This window comes from Mytilus trossulus, chromosome 9 (genome assembly GCF_036588685.1).
Source record: "Mytilus trossulus isolate FHL-02 chromosome 9, PNRI_Mtr1.1.1.hap1, whole genome shotgun sequence".
Lineage (NCBI taxonomy): Eukaryota > Metazoa > Mollusca > Bivalvia > Mytilida > Mytilidae > Mytilus > Mytilus trossulus.
In genome coordinates this window covers 72444216-72469552 of record NC_086381.1, presented here as the reverse complement: position 1 = coordinate 72469552, position 25337 = coordinate 72444216, and the positions used below count along the sequence as shown (strand labels likewise).

At 32.6% G+C, this 25337-nt stretch overlaps 1 long non-coding RNA gene across 1 annotated transcript; it reads left to right on the top strand.

Annotated features, from left to right (window-relative positions):
• Window positions 1-233: 233 nt before the first annotated feature.
• LOC134683359 (uncharacterized) lies at window positions 234-4923 on the top strand. Its single transcript, XR_010101008.1, has 5 exons — window positions 234-739; window positions 1571-1731; window positions 2002-2061; window positions 2449-2646; window positions 3158-4923. It is a non-coding gene; the product is annotated as an uncharacterized LOC134683359 (long non-coding RNA).
• The last annotated feature ends 20414 nt before the right edge of the window (window positions 4924-25337 follow it).

The following is a 25337-nucleotide window of genomic DNA, read 5'->3' as shown; positions in this document are numbered from 1 at the left end:
TAATTTAAACCTATAATATTAAAAATCTGATATTTTTATTATCAAGAGCTCTGTAAAAAAAAATAAAAAAAAATATGTGAAAATAAAAAAATAACAAAAATGATATGAAAACAAAATTGTAAACAGAGTTCTAGATAATAAACATTGAGGGTGGTTTTAATTAAAAGTAGGCATATTCAATTGTTTATTATTATGTATAGTGCACAGTATAGTTTGTAAAAATGATTATTGTGAAACTTTGGAACTGTGTTTATATGAGATGTATATATTCAGTCTTCAATGGCAATGGAGTACAATAGAATATTGCCTTGAAGAAACTGACTTTTTTATATAAAGAATTATCCAACAAAAGTGTTCAATGATATCTAAAAGAGATGAAAGACTGAGTAATACTAAAAGCTCAAATTGAAGTTTTCTATGAGATTGGTGGATTAATTGCATGAACAGTCAGACAACTGGCACACTTATGCTATAAGTATAGCTATTAAAATAAAATAAAGGACTTGTATAATAACATTTATGTACTATAAAGAATAAATGCTCCTACATAATGTGCTATAGAGAAGATATGTTCCTACATAATGCTCTATAGTGAAGACAGATGTTCCTAAGTTGCACGAAGTATTTAGAAGACAGACAGATTCCTTTTACAATGAAGTATCTAGAACACATAGCTGATCAGATTTGCAGCTCTCCATTTTATATTCTGATGAGAAAACATTCTTGAGAAAAAACTAAGGTATTAATAAATAGTCTGTAAATAGTGTGTTATTTTAACTGAATATGAATTTTGAATTTCAAGGGTCAAACTTGTTAGTCTGGATTTATTTTATGATGTTCTTGTTTTAGTTATATATATAATGCTTGAAAATATATTTTTGTATTGTTGAATTTTATAATTGGTTCAACGGGAAGCAAAGATACACCATATATTACTTCTGATAAATGCTTTTTGACTTTTTATTGTCCTGTTTATGAAATCTATTTATTTTATCTGAGTTAATTGTAAGACATAAGACAACAGTTGTTTTTTTGGGTCACATCGATTTTTTTTTTTTAAATTTGCAAGATTCACATGAATTTTATTTTACAAACTTAAAAAAACTTATTGAATGCAAACAAGGAGAAATGATTTATCAAATCATGAAAAAATATTCGTAGTAACACAAAAAGTAATAACTTTGAGTGTAAGCTGTAAGCTTTCATCTAACTGCAAGTTGTAGACCATGGCCAAATTTGAAGGAATTCTTTAATCAATGAGAATAATAACACTGATGGAGAGAAATAACATAGACAACAGAAATGTATAAAACAAATACCATCTCAATTATGAAAATATGAGATGTGGTTTGAATTTGCCAATTAAGACAACTTTACTTCAATGACCACATCAAATCAATTAGTTTGATGATCTCTTAAATTTCTTATAGAATTGAAAAAAACACTACAAAAAGCTATAGAATTAAAAAAAAAACACTACAAAAAGCTAATTTGAACAGTTACACTTCAAGATTATTTCAATTAATTGTTCAGACATGCCATTCATATAAGGTGAAATATTTTATTCCAGATTAATTGTTCATATTCTTCCTGAAAAGAGAAATATGTGAAATTTAAGCTGGCAGAGATCATGAATGGAGGATTATTTGCTTGATGACTTCAGATTTCCTGTTCCACAACTTGTTCTAAAGAAAATCCTAGGACTTTGGAGCATAAGTTTATATAATCTAGGTATAAACACATTAATTTAAACACACACTGTTTATTGAAAAATAAAAGTTATTTATCAATGTTGAAAAGGGGTAGAAAATAAGTTAATTATTTCATACAGAGACAAGGATTGCCAAGCAACAACTTTTACCTAAAAACTTTTTTCTGAGGTTCAGCATTTTCATATTATTCAATCGAGCAAAAAATGGCAACAAATAATCTTTTCCTGCTCAGATATTGATTCTGTCTTTGATAATGATCACTTTAATCAAATGCCATTTTGTTCTTCAGATTGATGCAGCATTGAATATCTTAAGAGATTAGAATGGACAATATTCTGAGTAATTAATGGTAAGTGTTTACATAAACAGAAATCCAGTGGTTTGATTGTGATCAATTATCCATAATACCTGAATAAATACAGAAATAAAACAATTTTACAGCACTACCATAGAATTCAGTATATGCTTTCCAATATTTAATTCAAGTCTATTCCAAAATTCCTAGTAATATCTTGTAAATCTGCCACATGTCTGGTAATTTTAACAAATTGATAGAAATGTTTTTCTGGGTAATTGTCACATGTATTTGGACCAAATTATGAGCTCAAATTGATCAGTTTTATAAAGGTATTCTCACTATTACAAAGAACAGTAAAATTCTCAAAGGTATAAAGTATATATAAATACTGTTCATGCAAATCATCCCCAAAACTATGAAATATTTTCAATTTTTCAGATGTACAACAAATTGTGCTACAAGTTCAAACCAGCAAAATAAACTGAGTATAATATAGCACTGTGAACTGATGGGAGTATAATATAGCACTGTGAACTGATGGGAGTATAATATAGCACTGAACCTTACTTTGTACATGGTTGATAACCAGCATTTGATAGAAGTAAAACAAAAGAGCAGGATCTCACCTCATACAAGGTTGGTACTCTTTAACTTCCTTATGGAATTAATTATCCGTCCATCTGATGTCACAATGTTCTAATAAAAATAAGATGATGTAGTATGGATGCTGATGAGACGACTCTCTACCCGAGACCAAATGATGTTGAAGTAAGCTAATATATCTTTCATAGTGCCAATAAGACAAGAGCTGCTTATAAATAAACTCATCATAGATACCAGGACTAAATTTAGTATGTACGCCAGCCTCACGTATTGACTAGTTGTTTGACTTGTTCAACTTGTGAATATGATGTACTGGAAAATAACCAGTTGATTAAGTAAATGTACTTTTGTTGTTCTTCATCATAACAGATAGTTGCAGCAGTGTTTTCAGCTATGAAATATGAACCCTATGGTCAACTTGAACAGTACTGTACTGATCATGATTGCTGTAAAACTTTTTTTCTCAAGATTCAAGTTATGTATCCATTCTCCTTTTAAATTTGTATTATCCAATTGAATTAACTAATTAAATTGTTGTTTGTAGTGAGGAGGAACTGATGAACTTACAAGAAAGAAAGAAAAACAGAAAGAGACAGATTAAATCATAAGAGTAAAGGGAAAAGGAAACTAGCAACACTCTGAAATTAAGAAGAGAAATAATCACCAATATATACAGAGGTTAGGTCTCTGACAGTCTCAACTGATGGTCATTGAAACATCTCAAGGTTATACAATATGAGAATAACAGAGACACATGGAATAAGGAAAGAGAAAATTTAACTTGTAGACTAAAGGTATTAGAAAAATACTGAAAATAACAGAAGCAATCAACATAGCAGCTACCTTATCACCAACTTAGAGGTTAGAGCTGACTCAACTGATGAACATAGAACAAACTTTAACATATTAACAGCATAGAAAAACAATCAACATGTCCAAGACTTATATTCTTGTCAATTAAAATATATGAATGAATTTTCATAATAGTATATGGTCAGCGGGAGAGAGAGAAAGATATAGAAGGTCAGAGAGGGAGAGGGAGAACACTATTAATGATGAGTGGGGAGAGAGAAGAAACAAATATTGCAACATGTAAATTTGTCTTCAACCAAAACACATGGCTTGCGTTGATGTGTCTTACCTTAGACATATAATATTTTTATTATATAGATCTCTGTTAAAAAACATGTGAAAAATAACATGAAAACAAAATTGAAACAGAGTTTTAGATCATAAACAGTAAGGGTGGTGTAAAAAGGTGGGCATATTTAAAATTTTCTTTTTTTTTCACCAATATATTTATGAAATTTAAAACTTATAATTGAGAATGTTTAATAAGACGTACAATTCTTTTGAATTTAGATATTTGGAGACAAAACCTATTCTTCTCTATTTATTGTACCCTAATAGTGTCATAAAGCAATATTCGTATCCTTGCTTATACCTTGAACCTTAGACATCTAATATTTTTATTACCTAGAACTCTGTAAAAAAAAAATGACAAAAAATAATATGAAAACAAAATTGTAAACAGAGTTCTAGATAATAAACATTAAGGATGGTGTAAATAGTGAGTATGCTTCAAAATTCACACCGGGCAACCCCACCCCAAATATTTTTATGAAATTAAATACAACATATATTATTGTGAATGATTTGTGTTTGATAAGTTTTCTTTTCATTAGTTATATTATATTGATTGGTAAGCTGTACATTTTTCTTATGTATTGAAAATGGCTTTAAAGTTTAAATGTTTAATCGGAAGTAGAATTTATTTAATATTAGACATTGGAGACAAAACCTATCTTCCCCATATATTAAACTAAAACAGTGTCTTAAATTTGAAATATTCTTATTTTGAATGTCTTTGCTTATAGCTTTACCCTAAGACATCCAATATGTTTATTATCTAGAGCTCTGTAAAAAAAAAAAAAAAAAAAATGTAGAAAAATAAAAATAACAAAAAATAATATGAAAACAAAATTGTAAACAGAGTTCTAGATAATAAACATTAAGGATGGTTTAAATAGTGAGTATGCTTCAAAATTCACACCGGGCAACCCCACCCCAAATATTTTTATGAAATTAAATACAACATATATTATTGTGAATGATTTGTGTTTGATAAGTTTTCTTTTCATTAGTTATATTATATTGATTGGCCAGCTGTACATTTTTCTTATGTATTGAAAGTGGCTTTAAAGTTTACATGTTTAATCAGAAGTAGAATTCTTTCAATATTAGATATTGGAGACAAAACATATCTTCCCCATATATTAAACTAAAACAGTGTCTTAAATTTGCAATATTCTTATTCTTAGACATCCAATATGTTTATTATCTAGAGCTCTGTAAAAAAAAAAAAAAAAAAAATGTAGAAAAATAAAAATAACAAAAAATAATATGGAAGCAAAATTGTAAACAGAGTTCTAGACCATTAACATTAAGGGTGGTGTAAAAAGTAAACATATTTTGAATTCTTAAATTTCCTTAAAGTTTGAATGTTTAAATGGAAGTAAAATTCTTTCGATTTTAGATGTTTTGAGATAAAAATAAATCATCTCTGTATACTGTGTAAAAGTGTCTTTAATTTTGCAATATTGTGATTTTGAATGTCTCTTTTAACAATTAAATTTCCTATCAGTATTTAAAAAATTGGTGAATTTCTCTTGTTTATCACTGTTATTAAAAATGTTTTTGTCTCGCATGCCACGAAAACTTCAGAATGCAAGACATGAATCTGGCAGCAATAGAAGCTACTTGTATTAAGCTAAATATATTTCAGAAATTGATAGGCTAGGAGAATTCATACCATTGATACAGACAGATGCCATGTTTGGAAGTTTCTGTCTGTCAATGTTGGGTGATAGTTTTTGATTTGTGGGTCATTGCAATGTCTATATGTTCTTCAGGCAGGGTTCACCTGACCTCAAACTCATTGATCAAGGTGAAACTTTTTAAGCTCACCTGGCCCGAAGGACTAAGTGAGCTTGTCATATCACTTGGTGTCTGTTGTCCTTCATTGACTTTTACAAAAATCTTCTCGAAATCAACAGGGCCAAATTAAACCATACTTGGCCACAATTATCATTGGGGTATCTAGTTTAAAATGTGTCCCGTCTATCTGCCATGAAACTTTCAGATGAATAGGACAACCCATTGTTGGGTTGCTGCCCCTGAATTAGTAATTTTAAGAAAAATTTGCCCTTTTGGTTATCTTGAATATTATTATAGATAGAGATTAACTGTAAACAGCAATAATGTTCATCAAATTAAGATCTACAAATAAGTCAACATGACCAAAATGGTCAGTTAACCCTCAATGAGTTATTGCCCTTAATAGACCATTTTTCGTAAACTTTTGTTATATTTTACAAAGATCTTCTCTGAAACTGCAGGGAGGAATTTAACCAAACTTGTCCACAATCATCATTAGGGTATCTAGTTTAAAAAATGTGTTTGATGACACAGTCTGTGATCCAAGATAGCTGACATGGCTAAAAATAGTACATAGGGTAAAATGCAGTTTTTGGCTCATATCTCTGAAACCAAAGCATTTAGAGCAAATCTAATAGGATTTAATTGTTCATTAGGTCAACATCTATCTGCCCCTGAAATTTTCAGACTAATCGGGCATCTTGTTTTTGGGTTGCTGCCCCTGTATTGATAATTTTAAAAACATTTTGCAGCCAGTTTTGGTTATTATAGAAAGATTGTAAGGTGTACATATCTGGCAGATTTCCTCATTTTCTTTGTTCTTTTATCAATATCGATGTAATTTTGATTTGGTATGTTTCTTGTATGTCAACTATATTTGGTGTTGTAATGAGTGTAATGTGTCTTTCTTAGTTTTGGGTCATGTTCAGATAAACCATCGGCATAAAATAAATTATGAATCTTATTTTTAAAGCAGGCATTTCAGCATGTGCTCTCTTGTTTTCCTGAGAAGGATAATAATGTTTTTAAAAAAAACCAATTTGACTAAACATGTCGGATTTTTATTCTTCTTGCTATAGTTAAAAAGAGATAGAAGAATATGGAGATTTGATAAGGTTGTGAGAAAATTACCAATAATTCCAAAGGACAATGGTGTGAATAGTTTCATGTAACTATAATGCCTTCAATAATGAGCAAAACCTCTACCATATAGTTAGATCATGTTTGACTAATACAATTAAAAGAAGAGCCTTATTCATGTTTCAATAGTTATCAAAAGTACCAGGATTATAATTTAGTACGCCAGACGCGCGTTTCATCTACATAAGTCTCATCAGTGACGCTCATATCAAAATAGTTAAATAAGCCTAAGTACAAAGTTGAAGAGCATTGAGGATCCAAAATTCCAAAAAGTTGTGCCAAATACAGCTAATTAAGGTAATCTATGCCTGAGGTAGAAAAGCCCGAGTATTTCAACAATTCAAAGTTTTGTTAACAGTAAATTTTTTTAAATGACCACATAATTGATATTCATGTCAACAACCGAAGTGCTGACTACTGGGCCAGTGGTTTTTCCCTCGAGGAAGAAACGTCCACCAGCAGTGGCATCGACCCAGTGGTGTAAATATTTATCAAAGGTACCAGAATTATATTTTAGTACGCCAGACGCGCGTTTAGTCTACATAAGACTCATCAGTGACGCATGTTTCAATAATCATAAAAAAAACATGAAATGCGAGAGACAGCAACAATCAAAACCAGTGGCGGATCCAGAAATGTTCATAAGTTGGGCCCACTGACTGCCTAATGGGGGGGGGGGGGGGGCCCGCTCTCGTCATGCTTCTGTAGTTCTCTTATATAACAACAAAATATTTCCTCAAAAGGGGGCTTCTGGACCTCCCCTAAACCCGCCTCTGAAAACCACAATTGTAGGCTCTCGACTTGGAACAGACCTGTACAGTTTGCAGAGGGGTTGAATATGTTTGAGAGTGCTCAATCCTCCCTCTAACCTTAACAACGGTGGTGTAATAACACTAAAGAACAGAGTATAGGTCGGTTGGAAGAAGGTTTGACTCGTTGGATTAAATAAAAGACGGGTGTACAAATCTATGATATAATATAAAGATTACTATGTATACTTGCTTTAACCGAAAAAAGGAGGCGATGTGGTATGCTTGCAAATGAGACGTCTTTCGACCAGAATAAAATATTAGAATTGAAGCAGTTATAGTTTTATGTATATCAAATGTAAGAGAGGCAAGACATAAGGATGTTAATCTGATGAGAATTTTCTATTTTTTTATGTTTTATACAAGGATTTGTTGTATGAATTTCTGTCCGTTATTTGCTTGCTTTATGTCATGCAATTTGTTTATCTGAAATAACGAGGTAAGCTTTTCATTTTTCATTTGGTGTCTATTGATCAGTCCACTTTATAGTATAGATGTAATTGCCTTTTAAAGATGTTTGCTGCTCAGTTTCAAAATAAATAACTTTTCATAAAACTAGTATGTATTGAAAGGGAATAAATTGAGGAATCAAAAGAGCAAAAAATATGTATAGGGTCAGAGACATATAATACATTATAGTATATGTCTCTGATAGGGTCAATGTGCTTGTTTTGAATTAAGCCATTTGAATTTTGGTGGGAAAATGTTCTCTCTTGACTTTTCATAGCTTTATCATTGACCAGTTAAAGTTCTCAAATACTATTAAAAAATAAATAAAATTTTATAAGACTTTTACTTATACATGTAAAAGATTTATAAAAAGAAAAATGGGGGTTCATGGGGATTTTTTTTCAGGCATTCAAATGGATAAAACCAGAGGATTCCGAAAATCCGACACAAAGATACCAAAACATGACAAGCAGACATCCTTAAAGACGAGTTTTAAACCATGTTTGTGTATTTTTTTGGAACAACTGTAGATTAAAACTGTAAACAGCGAAAATCATCAAAATCTCATATATTGTAAATGAGACATGACCGAAATTGCCAGTAGAGCATTACAGAATTAAGATTCATTTTAGATTGGGGCTAGGCTTAAATTCCCTTTGTGATATACAGTTCCAGAGAGCTCCATACACTGACGCACAAGTATAACTGTCTTCGAAACGACGATGACGATTTTCAAAAAAATGTTGCATAATAGAGAAAAGGAATATAAAATTGAGATCATTGAGAATTGAAGTGGGGTCAAAGAGACTACAACTCGACCAAATAACATTGAGATTTGAAGTGGAGAATATGTCAAAGAGATGCCCGACCAAACAACAGCCATATGCCACCAATAGGTCTTCAACAGCAACGAGCCAATATGAATACTTGACTAAAACTTATTGTGCGCACAAAATAATATAGTGAGGGTTAAAAATATTCTTTGACCTTACACATGGTACAATGTACGGGGCTTCCATGTCTTCTTTTTAAAGTGACAGAAAGGAGAAATGCATAAGGTTTTCTTTTGAAATTGGGCTAGATTACATGGAAATACTCTAACAAAAAATCATTACAGCATTTTTATCGACTCCTCACACACGGTTGCGCACGATATTGGTGTCACTTTGGAAATATGGGTTAGAAGGCGGGTTATTCAAATTCAAGTCAAGCTCTTAACCTATACAATAAATATCCATGTTATGCATATCATTCGAAAGGAAATACATTACAGAAATCAATAACAATGATGATTTTGTGCTTTGTCTATTTTTAATCAAAAACTGTGCTCATTTCGATGCCTTAACGTCATTTCAAGGGTGTCCCACTGTTACAATTTTGTTTTATGTGATTCGTTAAAAATTTTACAATTGTTTTGTATACATTTAACTTTAAATGAAGTAACAGACGTTTTAAACTGTAAGAGAAGGAATATGGTGAAAAGAGTTTAAATAAAAAAGAGAAAAATTGTCCCAACTAGCTGCTCAACCCGTATTTTTTCTGTCTTCAATTTCATAAGATATAACGGACGAACATGGATTTTAATAATATCAGAAAAATTATACATGTCCCGAAGAAGCTATCTGAAGTCATCAATATGTAACTGCGGTCAATTTTAAAAACATCGTCATTTTTCCCGTGTCCAATAAAATGTCCCGATGGACAACATAACACAAAGAATAATTCAGAGGCTTTTTATCAAACAAAATTCTACTATATCTCATTTTTTTAACACCTGTTAACTGATATGAATGGAAAATACATTTAATTTCCTTTAAAATGATATATGGACTTTTGTTTTGAGTTGCAGGTAAAAAATCCGAAACGATCTAAGATGTCCAATAAAATGTCCCTGTAACCTTAATTTTACAATCAATACTAAGAAAAAATAGGTATTTTCTCTGAGTAATTTAAATCACTTGAAACTAGATGAGACATGCACAAAAGTGATATTAAGGTTCCACTAAAGTCAAAATATAGGACACTTCATAAACATCTAAACTTTGCCTGTATTTTTCAACCTATAATGAATAAAGTCAGAAACTATGAAAACATATGTTCATTTAAACATACTTTACATATACACACAGTGTAAATTGTAAATAAACTTGAAAATTTTATGTTGTGGCCAAACCGGTTCTTGGGGTGAACACTAAATTTTCAAAAAAATCTGCAGGCCTGCAAGACGACTTAATTTGCTTAAAATTGGTATGGATGAATACTGTAACATGTAATGCAGGGCAAGCTAATGCTGATTTGTCACATACATATGTTTTAATGGCATATTTGTCCAATTTCTGTATTGTACCTTCCATATTCGTTCACTTAGATACATGAAATTAACTGAAACTCGAAAATCAATACATTTTATAAAAAATCAACAATGGCTTGCCCTGCATTACATGTAATAGTATTCGTCCATACCAATTTTAAGCAAATTAAGTCGTCTTGCAGGCCTGCAGATTTTTTTGAAAATTTAGTGTTCACTCCAAGAACCGGTTTGGCCACAACATAACAATTTCAAGTTTATTTACAATTTACACAGTGTGTATATATAAAGTATGTTTTAATGAACATATGTTTTCATAGTTTCTGACTTTATTCATTATAGGTTGAAAAATACAGGCAAAGTTTAGATGTTTATGAAGTGTCCTATATTTTGACTTTAGTGGAACCTTATCTTAATCAACGAAAAAAATATAACTGTACCATATGCCCAAGGCCTGTGGTTTTATATACAAAAACGGCCGTTTTGTGTTCTTTGGTATCAAATTCAATTAATCATGAGGGTCTGGTTGGGGGGGGGGGGTCTGTTATGCTGTAAACATTTCATTTCCACACCCTAATCTTCATTTAACCCCATCCAAACCCTCATCCATGCAAAGACGACAATTTTTTTCTGTGTCCAGTAGCATCGCAAAGCATATTCTCAAAATATTTTCCAGCACAATATCTGGACAACGGTGGACATGCAACATTGCACGAGTTTACAAATGAAAATCAGAACCCAGACTATAGTCATAAAGTAGAACAATAAAATAACACACAGAAGTACAAACAATAGACCATCAACTCTGAAAATCAATGGAAACATGGATCACGGAATAAATACAGGAGCGACATCAGGGAGTGAAGAGAACTTGCTTCTTGCAAGACCCTTTCCGTGAAAGCAATTTGATATGAAGACAATCTTTTTTTTCATCATCGTCGTTTTTTTTTTATTATTTTCCAGCACGAGGCATTTGCCTCATTTGCCTCAATGTAGTTACGGCCCTGTCCAAAATGAGAATAACATTTGTAAAAATAATGAATGGTTTGATGAAAAGTGCGCTATAGAACGAGAGAACTTTCATAAATTTCGGAACACTTTTCTGCGTCATCCGATAAATATTAGGGCGTTTTTCAATAAAAACGTATTTTCTTGTCCCAGCCACTTTAAAAAAAATGTGTTTGATCTTTGAAAGTATTTTTTTATGCAGTCAGTACATTGAATTAGATTTAAAATTTTTAAGCAAAGAAACAGTTTATTTTTAGAGGGATTGATAAGATATTGACTCCTGAATGGTCCTAAACAACCAAAATGGCATGTCCCTAGACCGCTTGGATATGAATAAATAAATGGGTTTTTTTTACTTTACATAAGTTCTTTAATAATTCAAAAGTATGTTCAGAGCCAAGATATTTTAATAAACAGCTTTCAATATAGTATTTTTAATTTCAGAAGAATTTTTGTTTTCAAGAGATATGATCATAAGGGTCTTACAAAAGAAGTGATGCCTTTATAACGGCAATTAAATTGTTGGTAAGAAAAATTGAGCACATCAAATGGACCAGAGTTATACCGTATTTTTGATTATGTCCACTACGAAACGGGTCAAATCTCCTTCAGTAACTGGTTTTAAAATTATGAAAAAAATATCAGTGCACAGCTTGATAAATGCTGTGATAAATACAATTAGTCTTGTTACTATTGCAATATAGGGATTGTGGGAAAAAAATAAAACATGCGAATACGTCCCTTACGAAACGGTCCCCTACGAAACAAGTATGGGAGAAAAACGTTTCGTAGTGGACACTACCACTACCATGCAGTCTTTTTTAAATCTGTTTTCAATTATATTCGTGCAAAACAAATAACAAGGGTTAGTTTCATGTAATTTTTATTATGTTTTTATTAACATATAATAGGGTTGATGTCAACTACGAAACTTTTTGTCCACTACGAAATGGTTTTGTCCACTACGAAACCACAGTGTAGATACTATTCTGTACGCTTTCCGGAAGTCGCGATTTTCGAAGCGAGAACTTTTTGGATCACATTTTAAATTTGTCGAATATACTATATTAAACGGTAAGGTGTTCATCTGTACATTGCTTAATGATTGATTCAGCTGACATCGATACTCACAAATGGTTTATAATTAAATTTACCACATTCATTATTCGTATCTTTGCCTTAATTAAGAGATTTTCAAGTGCATCGCTAAGGAAAATCAGTTGGTGAACCTAAAAACAATCTTTTTGCACTCTTACTGTACAAATTAACGTAAAATCCAGACTTAATTTACTAAATAAAGTATATTTTAAGTGGTGGTAAAAGACTAGTTTCAGCCATATCTCTGAAGCCAGAAATAAGAAAATTACACTTGTTTGAATTTCTCACTGTACGATCAGTCTCGCTTGTATATTTTGTTACTATATGATCAGTCTTTATTTCACTGTATTCTAGTAGTGATTTCAAAGTTATTTACGATACTTTAGAAGATGGCATTTTTCTAAATAACACAAATATATTTTAATAAATTCACATCCTGTAAACTTTTCAAACATGTTTTAGCTTGATAGGGTGTACTCGACTTACTACATTAAGTATAAGGATGTTTGAATGTGGCTGAAATGAGAAGAAGGTTTGTTTGTTTATAGAAGTTTCAGAAATGTCCTCCGTTATTCTTAAAATTGTACAAACACACAGATTTAATTGTTACTATATAAAAATGCATGAATTTACAAACATTCGAGGCCGTACTGTAGCCTATAATTGATCACAGTTCCTTCACTTTGTTTTGGATGTAGTTCTGTCTCTTTCACACTCAATTGTACACCACTTTGTAAAGCGATGGTTTATAGTGATAATGAAGTCCGTCTTTCCGTTCTTCCGTTGGACCGGTACAACATGTTTCGCCGATTTTGCAAGCGCATCTCCTCATAAACCACTTAATATACATTGGGTTTTCCAGACATTTTTAAATGGAGAGGGGGTCCAATCCAGGAGAAAAGAGGATTCCAAATATATGTACCCATACAAATGCATTTGAAAGTTAAAAAAAAGAGTTTCAAACCGCTGGATCCCAATTTTCTTGAATCCGTCACTGGTATAACTGTTAATTATTTTTCTCTCGGATTCCGTATCATAAAAATAAAAAAATAAAAAAAAGAAGATGCAGTATGATTGCCAATGAGACAACCGTCCACAAGAGATCAAAATGACACAGATATTAACAAATATAGGTCACCGTATGGCCTTCAACAATAAGCAAAGCCAATACCACAAAGCCCCGAAATGACAATGTAAAACAATTCAAACGAGAAAATTAACGGCCTTATTTATATAAAAAAAAGGAATGTATTTCTTATTTTATTATGCCCCACCTACGATAGTAGAGGGGCATTATGTTTTCTGGTCTGTGCCTCCTTTCGTCCGTTCGTCCGTTTGTCCGTTCGTCCGTTCGTTCGTCCGGCTTCAGGTTAAAATTTTTGGTCGAGGTAGTTTTTGATGAAGTTGAAGTCCAATCAATTTGAAACTTAGTACACATGTTCCCTATGATATGATCTTTCTAATTTTAATGTCAAATTAAAGTATTGACCCCAATTTCATGATCCACTGAACAAAGAAAAAAATAGTGTGAAGCTCAGGTTAAAGTTTTTGGTCAAGGTAGTTTTTGATGAAGTTGAATTCCAATCAACTTGAAACTTACTACACATGTTACCTCTGATATGGTCTTTCTAATTGTAATGCCAAATTAAAGTATTGACCCCAATTTTACGGTCCAGTGAACATGTAAAATGATAGTGCGAGTGGGGCATCCGTGTACTATGGACACATTCTTGTTAAAAATATTTTATGGGGTCTCTTTATATAAGATACGGACTTGAACATTGCATTAAATGGGGGCACCCATCAGGTATTTTCAACCGTGACCTCCAAAACCAATTGTTAAACTTTTCTAAAATTGCTCCATTTTTAATCTATTAAAAAATCATCAGTTTTTTATTTCCATGATATGGACTTTTCCACTACCTTATTGGGTGGTACCCGTTTACTATACGCAACTTTCAAAAACTTACCATATACTAGTATTAATAAAACTTTCTCATATTCGTTATTAAATGATGCCCCTGTGCACCTATAATTTAGTTTTTCTGGTGGTTTATTTTTTTCCAAAACATGGACTATAGAAGTGGCGGGGTATAATTTCGTTAATTCTTTCCTCAATACCTAAAGTTTTTAAACAAAGCTTTCTCTATCTATTTTTTTTTTTTTGTAATTTTAAAAGAGACAGGCTTGATGTATGTAATCACCAATTGGTCAACGGTAGACGGTGTAAATAGTCTTTAAAAATGTAATAGTTAAACAGATAACTGCAACGACACACTAATACTTAGTCCACAAGCGAATCATGTATTGCTTTTGAGGCATTTGATTTTAAGTAAGACTGACGGAACAAAAATTATTTTGCCGTCTACAAAAATCATCAGAAATATATTTGTATTGTCTGATGAAAGAAATTACACGTTATAGTTCCATGGACACAATCATAATATCACAAAGACACGTATATACCTTCAAATTGCCGTTGGTTTTCAGTCAAGGTCGTTAAAAACTTCCATTTGTTGTTGTTTTTTCTTCAAAATCACGACTGGTCATACAGACAAAAAATCTGAAATCGCTACTAGAATACAGTCAGTTTTAGACTGATCGTATAGTAATTTATTTTGGGATCCTCAAGGAAAGCATATTTTTTTTATTTGAAATACGAACATTCTACTTAAATACCGTAGGAATATTGAAACAGTATATATTTTTACTGTAAACTGATGCAAATATTTGCAATAAAAGATTATTTACTTTGTACTACGAGAGCAAAATTGTCAATCGATTTCACTTTTTTCTATGAAGTTGGTATGATGCACGCGAATATTCTATATTCTACTGCATGTTTTTGTTACAGTTACTCATATTTATGATGTTATACATACATTTAAGATGTGCAAAGCACTTTATAGATATAGGAGTAAACAAATGATGAGAAAAAGCACCAAAACAAAACCGTTCTGTTAGCCAGTTTGAAATCCTCGCTTCGAAAATTGCGACTTCCGGATAGCGTACAGAATAGTATCTACACTGTGGAAACGCATCAAAATGTCCACTACGTAACATGAGTTGAACCTTCATGTGTGAAGTACTGTCTAATCTTTATTGATAAATATGGTTTTCCAATTCAGAAAAAAAATGATATTTGTCTAGTATTTAAAGTAAACGAGATTCACTTGTTGTCGAGTATCGAGTTGCGAGTTAAGAAAAATGAGTTGCGAGTTACGAAAGTCGAGTAGCGAGTTACAAAAGTCGAGTTGCGAGTTACAAATGTCGAGTTGCGAGTTACGAAAGTCGAGTTGCGAGTTACAAAAGTCGAGTTGCGAGTTACGAAAGTCGAGTTGCGAGTTAAGAAAGTCGAGTTGCGAGTTACAAAAGTCGAGTTGCGAGTTACGAAAGTCGAGTTGCGAGTTACAAAAGTCGAGTTGCGAGTTAAGAAAGTCGAGTTGCGAGTTAAGAAAGTCGAGTTGCGAGTTAAGAACGTCGAGTTTCGAGTTACAAAAGTCGAGTTGCGAGTTAAGAAAGTCGAGTTGCGAGTTACAAAAGTCGAGTTGCGAGTTAAGAAAGTCGAGTTGCGAGTTACAAAAGTCGTGTTGCGTAAAAATGTGGAACTAAAATATTTTAATTTTTGGTATAACTGTATAACCTTTTGGAATGATGATTGCTTATAGAATTGTACATAGTGTTGTTGATTATTTTTGTGGTTTGGACTTTATCTGAGTCTCTTGGTAAAAATAAAATGGACTAGATAATAACTACGTATAGTATTTTCTGAAGAAGCAGATAGCCTTTTGAAATACAACAGATGGCTTGCAGTTTAATTATTTTAAAATTTCATACATAGCACCGTTGTATTAAACTTAAAGGGAGATAGCAACTAAACTATAGTACATATATGTAAAACACCCCTCTGCAGATTTCGTTTAAAGTGGGCTTTTTGGGGCAGCTGCAGAGCCGGGCAATACCGATTCGTTAGGGACCGCAAAATTTATTGTTTGTCAGTGACACTCAAACATGAGGATGTGAAAATTATATATGATGGGGATGAATAAAACCAGTTTAAACCCGCCGCATTTTTTGTGTCTGACCTATGTCAGGAACCTTTAGCCTTTGTTGCTCTTGTATATGTTTTAATTATAGTTCATCTTTATATTTAGCAGCATAGAATGGCGTCTCTATTCTTTATCTATCTAATATTGTGTTTCGGGGCCTGCTCAGGGCTCCCGCTAGGTGTGTGATTTTTCGCTGTGTTGTAGACCCAATGACCTTTGGTTGAATTGTATATTTTGATTTGGTTGCTGTCTCTTTGACTCATTCCCCGTTTTTATTCTTTATTTTATAAATGTAGCTGTCAAAGATACTATTGTAAAAACTGCATTTGCGCCATTTTACAGGCAAGATTTAATTGGAAAGTATAAAATGATTATTGCTACATCGTGATTTCATAAGTATTTTTTTTAAAGTATTTGGTAACTTATTAAACTGAGTCACTTAGGTATAAACTTGAGTTATATAGTGTTCACATGTTTGATATTGTCAATTATAAGTTATTTTTAACTTAATTAAAACCGGCAAAATAGCAAAACTCTGTATAAATCGCTTTTCTGCTGGAGCTGGTTAAATAGCCCCGAAGGGAGTCGACAAAACAGTCACTGCCATATTTTATACGTTGAAACGAAATATTATTCTAAATAAGTCACATATATTTAATTCAAGAGAGGACCTGAACTATAAATCATTACAATTATCATTGTTAAGTAACATATATTCATTTACATTTCGTTTAACATCTAGACTTGTAATAATATACACATGTAGTTCCCTAAATATCCATGTACAGACACATTCTCAAATATACACAACACTCATTTGAGAGATATGAAAAATTAGCAAAAATACTGAAGAATATCTCCTTGAAAAATATCTCCCTACAGATCATATTTGTACATGCTGGACAACTTGTAATGAAATGTATATATATAATGTATGTGTATGGATGAATCAAGGATATAGTAACTATACAAATCCTTGATTAAATGCATCCGGTAAAATTCATTTATAAAAATCTTGAAAAGGTTGGGATTCAAAATATCCCCTTAGTTTACTCCAATTTGGGAATAAAAATTAGAAGTAAACACATTGTCTATTTTAGCACATAATTCACTTTTATTGTACATATCTCTCACGATTGCATGGAAATTACTACCTATGTTTGGCGGCAAAAACACACGTTTTTCAAAACGATGGATGGAATAATGAAAACGGAAAAGATCGATCTTCAATCGGTCTTAAAAAGTCTACTTCCAGATATCGATGTAGTTTTATAAAGATCAATCTTATTTGAATCGATCTTTTTTTCAAGTGTAAATGCTTAGATCGATCGCTTTTTACAGGTGATCGAATGATATATGCAGATATGAAAATAAATCTGCGCATGTTCGACGTGTTTAAAATGATGGATTGAATACGAAAAGTAAACATAGATTCGTTTTTTTTTTATTATCTTCTAAATCATTAAGTTCTATTTGTTTGCTGCAAATCCTCATCTTCAAACGCATTGGCCGTTCGTTATTTAGCGATAGTCTACACACATATCTTTGTTTAATGACTTGTGATGCAGACCTGCCAACTATCCCGATTTTCGCGGTATCATCCCGATTTTTACCCCTTAACCCGAATCCCGATATCGGGATCGTAAAATTTGTCAAAATCCCAATATTTTTTTAACTCGCAACTCGACTGTTGTAACTCGCAACTCGACTTTCGTTACTCGCAACTCGACTTTCCTAACTCGCAACTCGACTTTTGTAAATCGCAACTCGACTTTTGTAACTCGCAACTCGACTTTTGTAACTCGCAACTCGACTTTTGTAACTCGCAAATCGACTTTTGTAACTCGCAACTCGACTTTCGTAACTCGCAACTCGACTTTTTTAACTCGCAACTCGACTTTCGTAACTCGCAACTCGACTTTTGTAACTCGCAACTCGACTTTCCTAACTCGCAACTCGACTTTTGTAACTCGCAACTCGACTTTTGCAACTCGCAACTCGACTTCCTTAACTCGCAACTCGACTTTTATAACTCGCAACTCGACTTTCTTAACTCGCAACTTGCAACTCGACGATAGGAAACCCTCAAAGTAAACAAACTGGAATGTCTATCGGAAACATTTAAAATTGCAAAACATATGTGTGTTTATAAGAACTTTCGAAACAGTACACAAATTATGAAAATAATATAATTTTAAAGAATATTTAAGATTGCACGTTTTGTTTACAAACAGGTCTATTATAGAGGTATTTAAAATAACTCTTGAAATAAAATTTTAGACAAGTTGAATTTCCATTTTTTTAGGTCTGAAAGCCAGTTACGCTTTTATTGAAAAACGACAAGCCAGGGCAAGGTTAAAGCGTAGGAAAGGAATTGAATTATGTGCAACTGCCAAAACGGACCCTAAGCAATTTTGGTCAACCATAAAACCTTAGACTAAATCACGCTGTATAGTATAGACAATGATGTACTGTTTAACCATTTTGAAACTATTCTTGGGGACAGCACACCAGATATCTGCAACGAAGTATTAGACTTACTAAATAATATACAAATAAGTGAATCCCACGTTGACTTTTTAGATTCTGAAATCTTAAAAACACTATTTCATAATGTATTTGAAAATGGGATTTTTTCTTGAACTCTGGACAGAAGGACTTGTTATTGCAGTTCCGAAAAGTGGTGATTTAACGGACTCAAACAACTATTGATAGACCTATTATATTAGTAAGTGTCTTATCTAAACTATTTACGTCTATAATAGACCTTTTCAACATCTCTCGACACCTACAGTTGAGAACGACTACGACAGGTAAAATATGAAGGGTCGTCTCACAAATGACATGTTTTTTTTTCAATTTATTATAAAGAAAATGATAGGCTTTAAGTCACATTCCATCTCTTAGGCGTTGTGCTTTTAGCTGTCCAGGTTAAATTTGGAAAAACGAAAAGAACAAACCATGTTTTATTGTAGTTGATATTTAATTGATTATTTCGGTTGACAAAGGCGGCACATGTCTGTTAGTTTTTGACCTTGGACGCCTTCATAATGTATACTCAATATATACTTTGTATCATTTCAATTCACCAATTTGGTGTTCCACTTGAATTCTGCATTCACCAATCACTACTCAAATGTTGTCACATTGAAACGTGGGGTCAAGTATATTTTTTTCCAAATTCATTAAGGAAAAACTTTAACTCGAACAAGATATCTTGAAGCGGAGAAAACCGTCGTTGATAAGAGAAAAAAACAACAAAAAAAACGTGATATTTTCCTTCGACCTAAAAAATCAATATGTTAGTATCCCTCTAGAAATACAACAACTAAGGTGAAGATCGATGGGAAAATACCAAGTTGTTCGTGTTCACAAGTGTGATACGGACGGACGGTCCAGTATTCTTTTTCATTTTTGAAAAAAAAATTTAAAAGATTTTACACCAACAAATTAAATCGTTATTTGCATGCGGCAAGTATTTGGTGAAAGACGCACATAATCACAAAAGTGAAGAGAAAATGGGTTAGGATTCAGAATGATTGGAATATTTATTTTATCAATTCAACATGAAATGTCGTGCAAATACATACGAAATAAGAATATTATATGACAGAGACATATGTATGATAGACGGATGCGGACGTTTCTCCTTTTCGTTATTTCGGGGAAATCCAGAAATCGACAAAGCGAAAGCTAGAAATTGAGAAACCGGGAAATCGAGAAATCAAGAAATTGGGAAATCAGAATTAGAGAAAGCAAAAACCCAAAAATCGAGAATTCATTTCGCGTTTTCGTGTTTTCTCTTTCGTGTTTTGGCGTTTTTGCTTTCAGGCTTGATTTCTCGATTTCTCGATTTCCCGATTTCTCAATTTCTAGATTTTGCTTTCTCGATTTCTCGAATTCCAAATTTCGCGTTTGCAAGGGGAAAAGAGAAGTCACGAAAACGCGAAAAGGTGAAATAAATGGCCGCAAACGGTCACCATACATATATTTATTTATTTATTTGGTTGATATATTTTCTTAAACTATATAGTGAAAACAGTATAAAACCGCCAATCCAATATGGTACGCAAAGATAATCATAATGGTTTTTTGTCTTTGAGGCGACCCTTCCATTTTACCTGTAAACTGTAGGTGTGATTAGTCGGTGTCGAGAGATGTTGAAAAGGTCTAATATTAACAAGTCGCTTATATTACTGAAATGCTCAGAAGACGAGGAAAACTTAATTGATAACCAATTGGATTCCGACCAGGCAGTTCAACTATAGATGTAATTTTTGTTATCCATGGAATTACTACACAGGTCCTGCAACATGAAATGAAACTGTTTAGTACCTTTGTGGATTTCCGGAAAGCATTTGATAAACTAAGCAGACGGATCTTATTATATACAAATGGTGTCAGTAGCAAATTTGTTAATATAATCAAATCTATTTATTCGTCTGTCAGGCTACGAGTTAGATCTAGTGGTATACTTTCGTCTGTCCAGCTACGAGTTAGATCTGGTGGTATACTTTCGTCTGTCCAGCTACGAGTTAGATCTAGTGGTATACTTTCGTCTGTCCAGCTACGAGTTAGATCTGGTGGTATACTTTCGTCTGTCCAGCTACGAGTTAGATCTGGTGGTATACTTTCGTCTGTCCGGCTACGAGTTAGATCTGGTGGTATACTTTCGTCTGTCCAGCTACGAGTTAGATCTGGTGGTATACTTTCGTCTGTCCGGCTACGAGTTAGATCTGGTGGTATACTTTCGTCTGTCCGGCTACGAGTTAGATCTGGTGGTATACTTTCGGACGCAATTAACAATTTACTTGGTGTGAATCAATCTATTGTTAAAAATGGAACATTGAGGTAAATACAGACAAAACCAAAATTGTTGTTTTTAGAAATGGATGGCAGCCAGCTAACTTCAGTTTCATGCATGATGGTAAACAAGAGTGCACACGCTGAAATGTCTCGCCTTCTTTACTAATCATTGATATTATGTTGATAGTCCTATTAAGTATAAAGCTTTATCACAACTGTCACATAAACTTAACATTAACCAAGATAACTAAATAAAGACCAATGAACCATGAGAATGAGGTCAAGGTCAGATGAACCATTCCAGGCATAAATATACAACTAACAATGCATCCATACAACAATTATAGTTGACCTATTACTTACAGTTTAAGAAAAATAGACCAAAACACAAAAACCTTAACACAGATCAATAAACCGTGAAAATGAGGTCAAGGTCAAATAAAACCTGCGCCACTGACATATAGATCATAAAATATTTCTATACACCAAATATAGTTGACCTATGGCTTATAGTATAAGATAAAGAGACCGAAACTCAAAAACTTAACTTTGACCACTGACCAATGAAAATGGTTCAAGGTCAGATGACATCTGCCCGCTAGACATGTACAGCTTACAATCATTCCATACAACAAATATAATACTATTGCATAAAGTATGAGAAAAACAGACCAAAACACAAACACTTAACTATAACCAATGAACCATGAAAATGAGGTCAAGGTCAGATGACACCTGCTAGTTGGACATGTAAACCTTACAGTCCTTCCATACATTGAATATACTAGCCCTATTGCTTATAGTATCTGAGATATGGACTTGACCACCATAACTTAACCGTGTTCACTGATCCATGGAATGAGGTCGAGGTCAATTGAAAACTGTCTGACGGGCATGAGGACCTTGCAAGGTACGCACATACCAAATATAATTATCCCATTACTTATAATAAGAGAGAATTCAACATTTCAAAAAATCTGAACTTTTTTTCAAGTAGTCACTGAACCATGAAAATGAGGTCAAGGACATTGGACATGTGACTGACGGAAACTTCGTAACATGATGCGTCTATACAACGTATGAAGCATCCAGGTCTTCCACCTTCTAAAATATAAAGCTTTTAAGAAGTTAGCTAGCGCCGCCGCCGGATCACTATCCCTATGTCGAGCTTTCTGCAACAAAAGTTGCAGGCTCGACAAAAACAACAGATAGTGAACTAGTACGTGTATTTAGGTATGCTACTTCATTATAATGGAAAATTCTTACATACCCCTAAAAAGATTATCTCAACAGGAATCAAGAGCGCTTTCGTCACTTCTGAACTCGCTAAAACATGTGTTTATATCCACAAGTCAAGAATGACTACTGTTTGATAGTATGGTTGGTTCCGTACTAAACTATGCATCTGAAATATGGGCTTTTCACCGTGTAAATGATGTAGATCAAATACACAACCGCTTCTGTAGATTTGTTTTTAAACTAGGTAAAAATGTTCCTGTACGTTTTTTATGTGGTGAACTATGCCATTTGCATGTATATCTCAAGAAAACAAATTATTTTGAAATATTGGCTTCATATTATAATATTGTAAATAAGCCACCTATTGTTTATGATGTTTATCACCTTTTATTAGAAGAGGCAAACAATGGTAAAAAGAACTGGGCGTCTATAGTGTTCGTGATTTATTGTTTAATCTCGGTATGAACTATGTTTGGACTGCACAGAATTATGTAAATATACAGTTAGATGTAATAAAAACTCTATAAAGGACAAGAATTTACAAACTTGGTATGCAACAATAAATGATTGTGAAAAACTGTGTTTGGAATTAGGGAGGTATACAAATATTCCTAGACATGCGTCTATGCGGTTTTACTAAAAAGCGCACGGGAGCGCCCGAGAGCGCCCGGGAAAAGAAAAGGCGGGCGGGGGAAAGAAAAAGCGCCCGGAGAAGGAAAAGTAGCGCCAGGAGAAGAAAATTATAATATAATAATATTTTATAACAATATTTTTGTTCCTAAAAAAAAATAATCATTGCTTGTTTTGTCCTTAACATAAATCGGGAAAGGTACGATGCTACATCTAAAGTGTTGTTGCACTTTTACATTTTGATTTCAAAATGGTATATATAAGTAAGTAAATAAATATAAATAAGAGTAAAATAAAGAAGAATCATGAACGATATTGTCCTCGATTAAAACGTATATATTGTAATTCAAAAATAATTAGTGCATGAGTTGTTATATTTTCGCAACTGCATGCATGGTGAACACTTTTTTATGCAGATACTGATACAGATTTATTATATCTTTTTATATATATACTTCATGAGTATATATAAAACTTAAACTGTTTCAATGGATTTGCTTATCAGGGTTTTAATGCTAAGTTTTAAATTTAAACCAAACTCCTGCTCTTTGTCCCCTTGTTTTAACTACGGAACATGTATGAGTACTGCTTTATTTGCTGGTTTATTATGTGTAACTCTTTTAATTTTGTTTAAATTAATATTTTTATCAGTGAAATTTAAGTTGTTTTTACATTTTTACATTTTGATGTCGTTTTAGAAAAACATGTCTTTTGATGTCTTACATTTTATAAATCTTCTGCATAAACTGTGATCCAGAATTGTTTGTCTCTCGAAACAGTATTCATATATTATTGTTAAAATTGAAACATTCATACTTGTTTTTGTGCTTTATTACAAATGTCTATTAACCGAATTTGCGAAATACTTGTCTAAAATTTAAAAAAAAAAAATGTTCATAACTTATTTCATTGACACAAAATTGTCTCATGCCAATAAAATATTTTTTATATTTTCCCCGGGCGCCTTTTCTATTCCCGGGACGCTATATTTTCTTCCCCGGGCGCATTTTCTTTTCCCCGGGCGCTTTTTCTACACCGGGCGCTCCCCGGTGCATTTTAGTAGGACCCCGTCTATGTGAATGCTGCAGTATGGGTTGTGTTGAAAATGAATACCACTTCGTACTTGTATGTCCACCCTACAGAACTGTGAGACAAGAATATTTAACAAAATATTATTGTTCTTGGCCAAATATATTTTTTTTGATAAACTTTTTCATTTGCTTCAAGCCAAATCGAAATAATTCACAATTAAACTGTGTAACTATCTGAAATATGCTTCGAAATTTAGATCATGTATTGTGAATTAAGTGTACCTTTATTTTATTTTATATGTTTTGTTCTCTGCTATCTGTTTTTTGTCACATTGTATATACTTGTTTTATATGTATTGCCATAGCATGTTATTTATGCTTCCGCAAATGATAAAATATTCATTCATTCTATTCATTTTAATATATATACTAAAATCGATCTTTTTGACCTTGATTCCGCGCCATAGAAGTATATAAAACAATCAGTTTAAGAGAATCAACACAACGTGGTTAATCACCCGATCCTGCAATATTAGCCACTATTTATAGCGGAAATCTATTAGTGATCATTCACCCAATCCTATACCTTTTAGCTTATAATATAAGAAATTTATTAGGTTTTTTAGCCTTCTTATATAACTAACAAATTAAGACCGTGGGACCATACGGTTTAACAAAATGGTTCCCGTAAACTTTGACTTCATAATTCAAAATATTTGACGTCAGAACTAAATAGTGATTGTTGCTTGACGTCAAAAGGTTATTCGGAGGTGATATAAGGTCATTCGGAGGCAAAATACAGCTAAATACCAAAAGTGTAAATACGTTGTATTGTGTATTTTTGTATTTTTGCATATAACTTTTTTATAATTGTTATATACAAAAATACAAAAATACAATTATCAAGTTTGGGATTTATCCCGTAGGTGAAAATTGACGTTTATCGCGATAAAATATCCGTCGCACTGGCCACATGTGTCATAATAAATCACATTAACACGTTAAATTCAACACAAAAACGTTGCTACGATACATTATTTTAACGCGTTAAAACATCATTTAACGAATACTATGATCTGTTCAATTGTTTTGGAGTAGCGCGTTGTGAAGGCATAAAACTTTGCTCAGTGCTCAAAGCACAATAATCATACTCGAAACATGAAATCCAGCCATTTGATTTTCAAGTCTGAGTACAAAAATCATGCTCAAAAGTTTAATG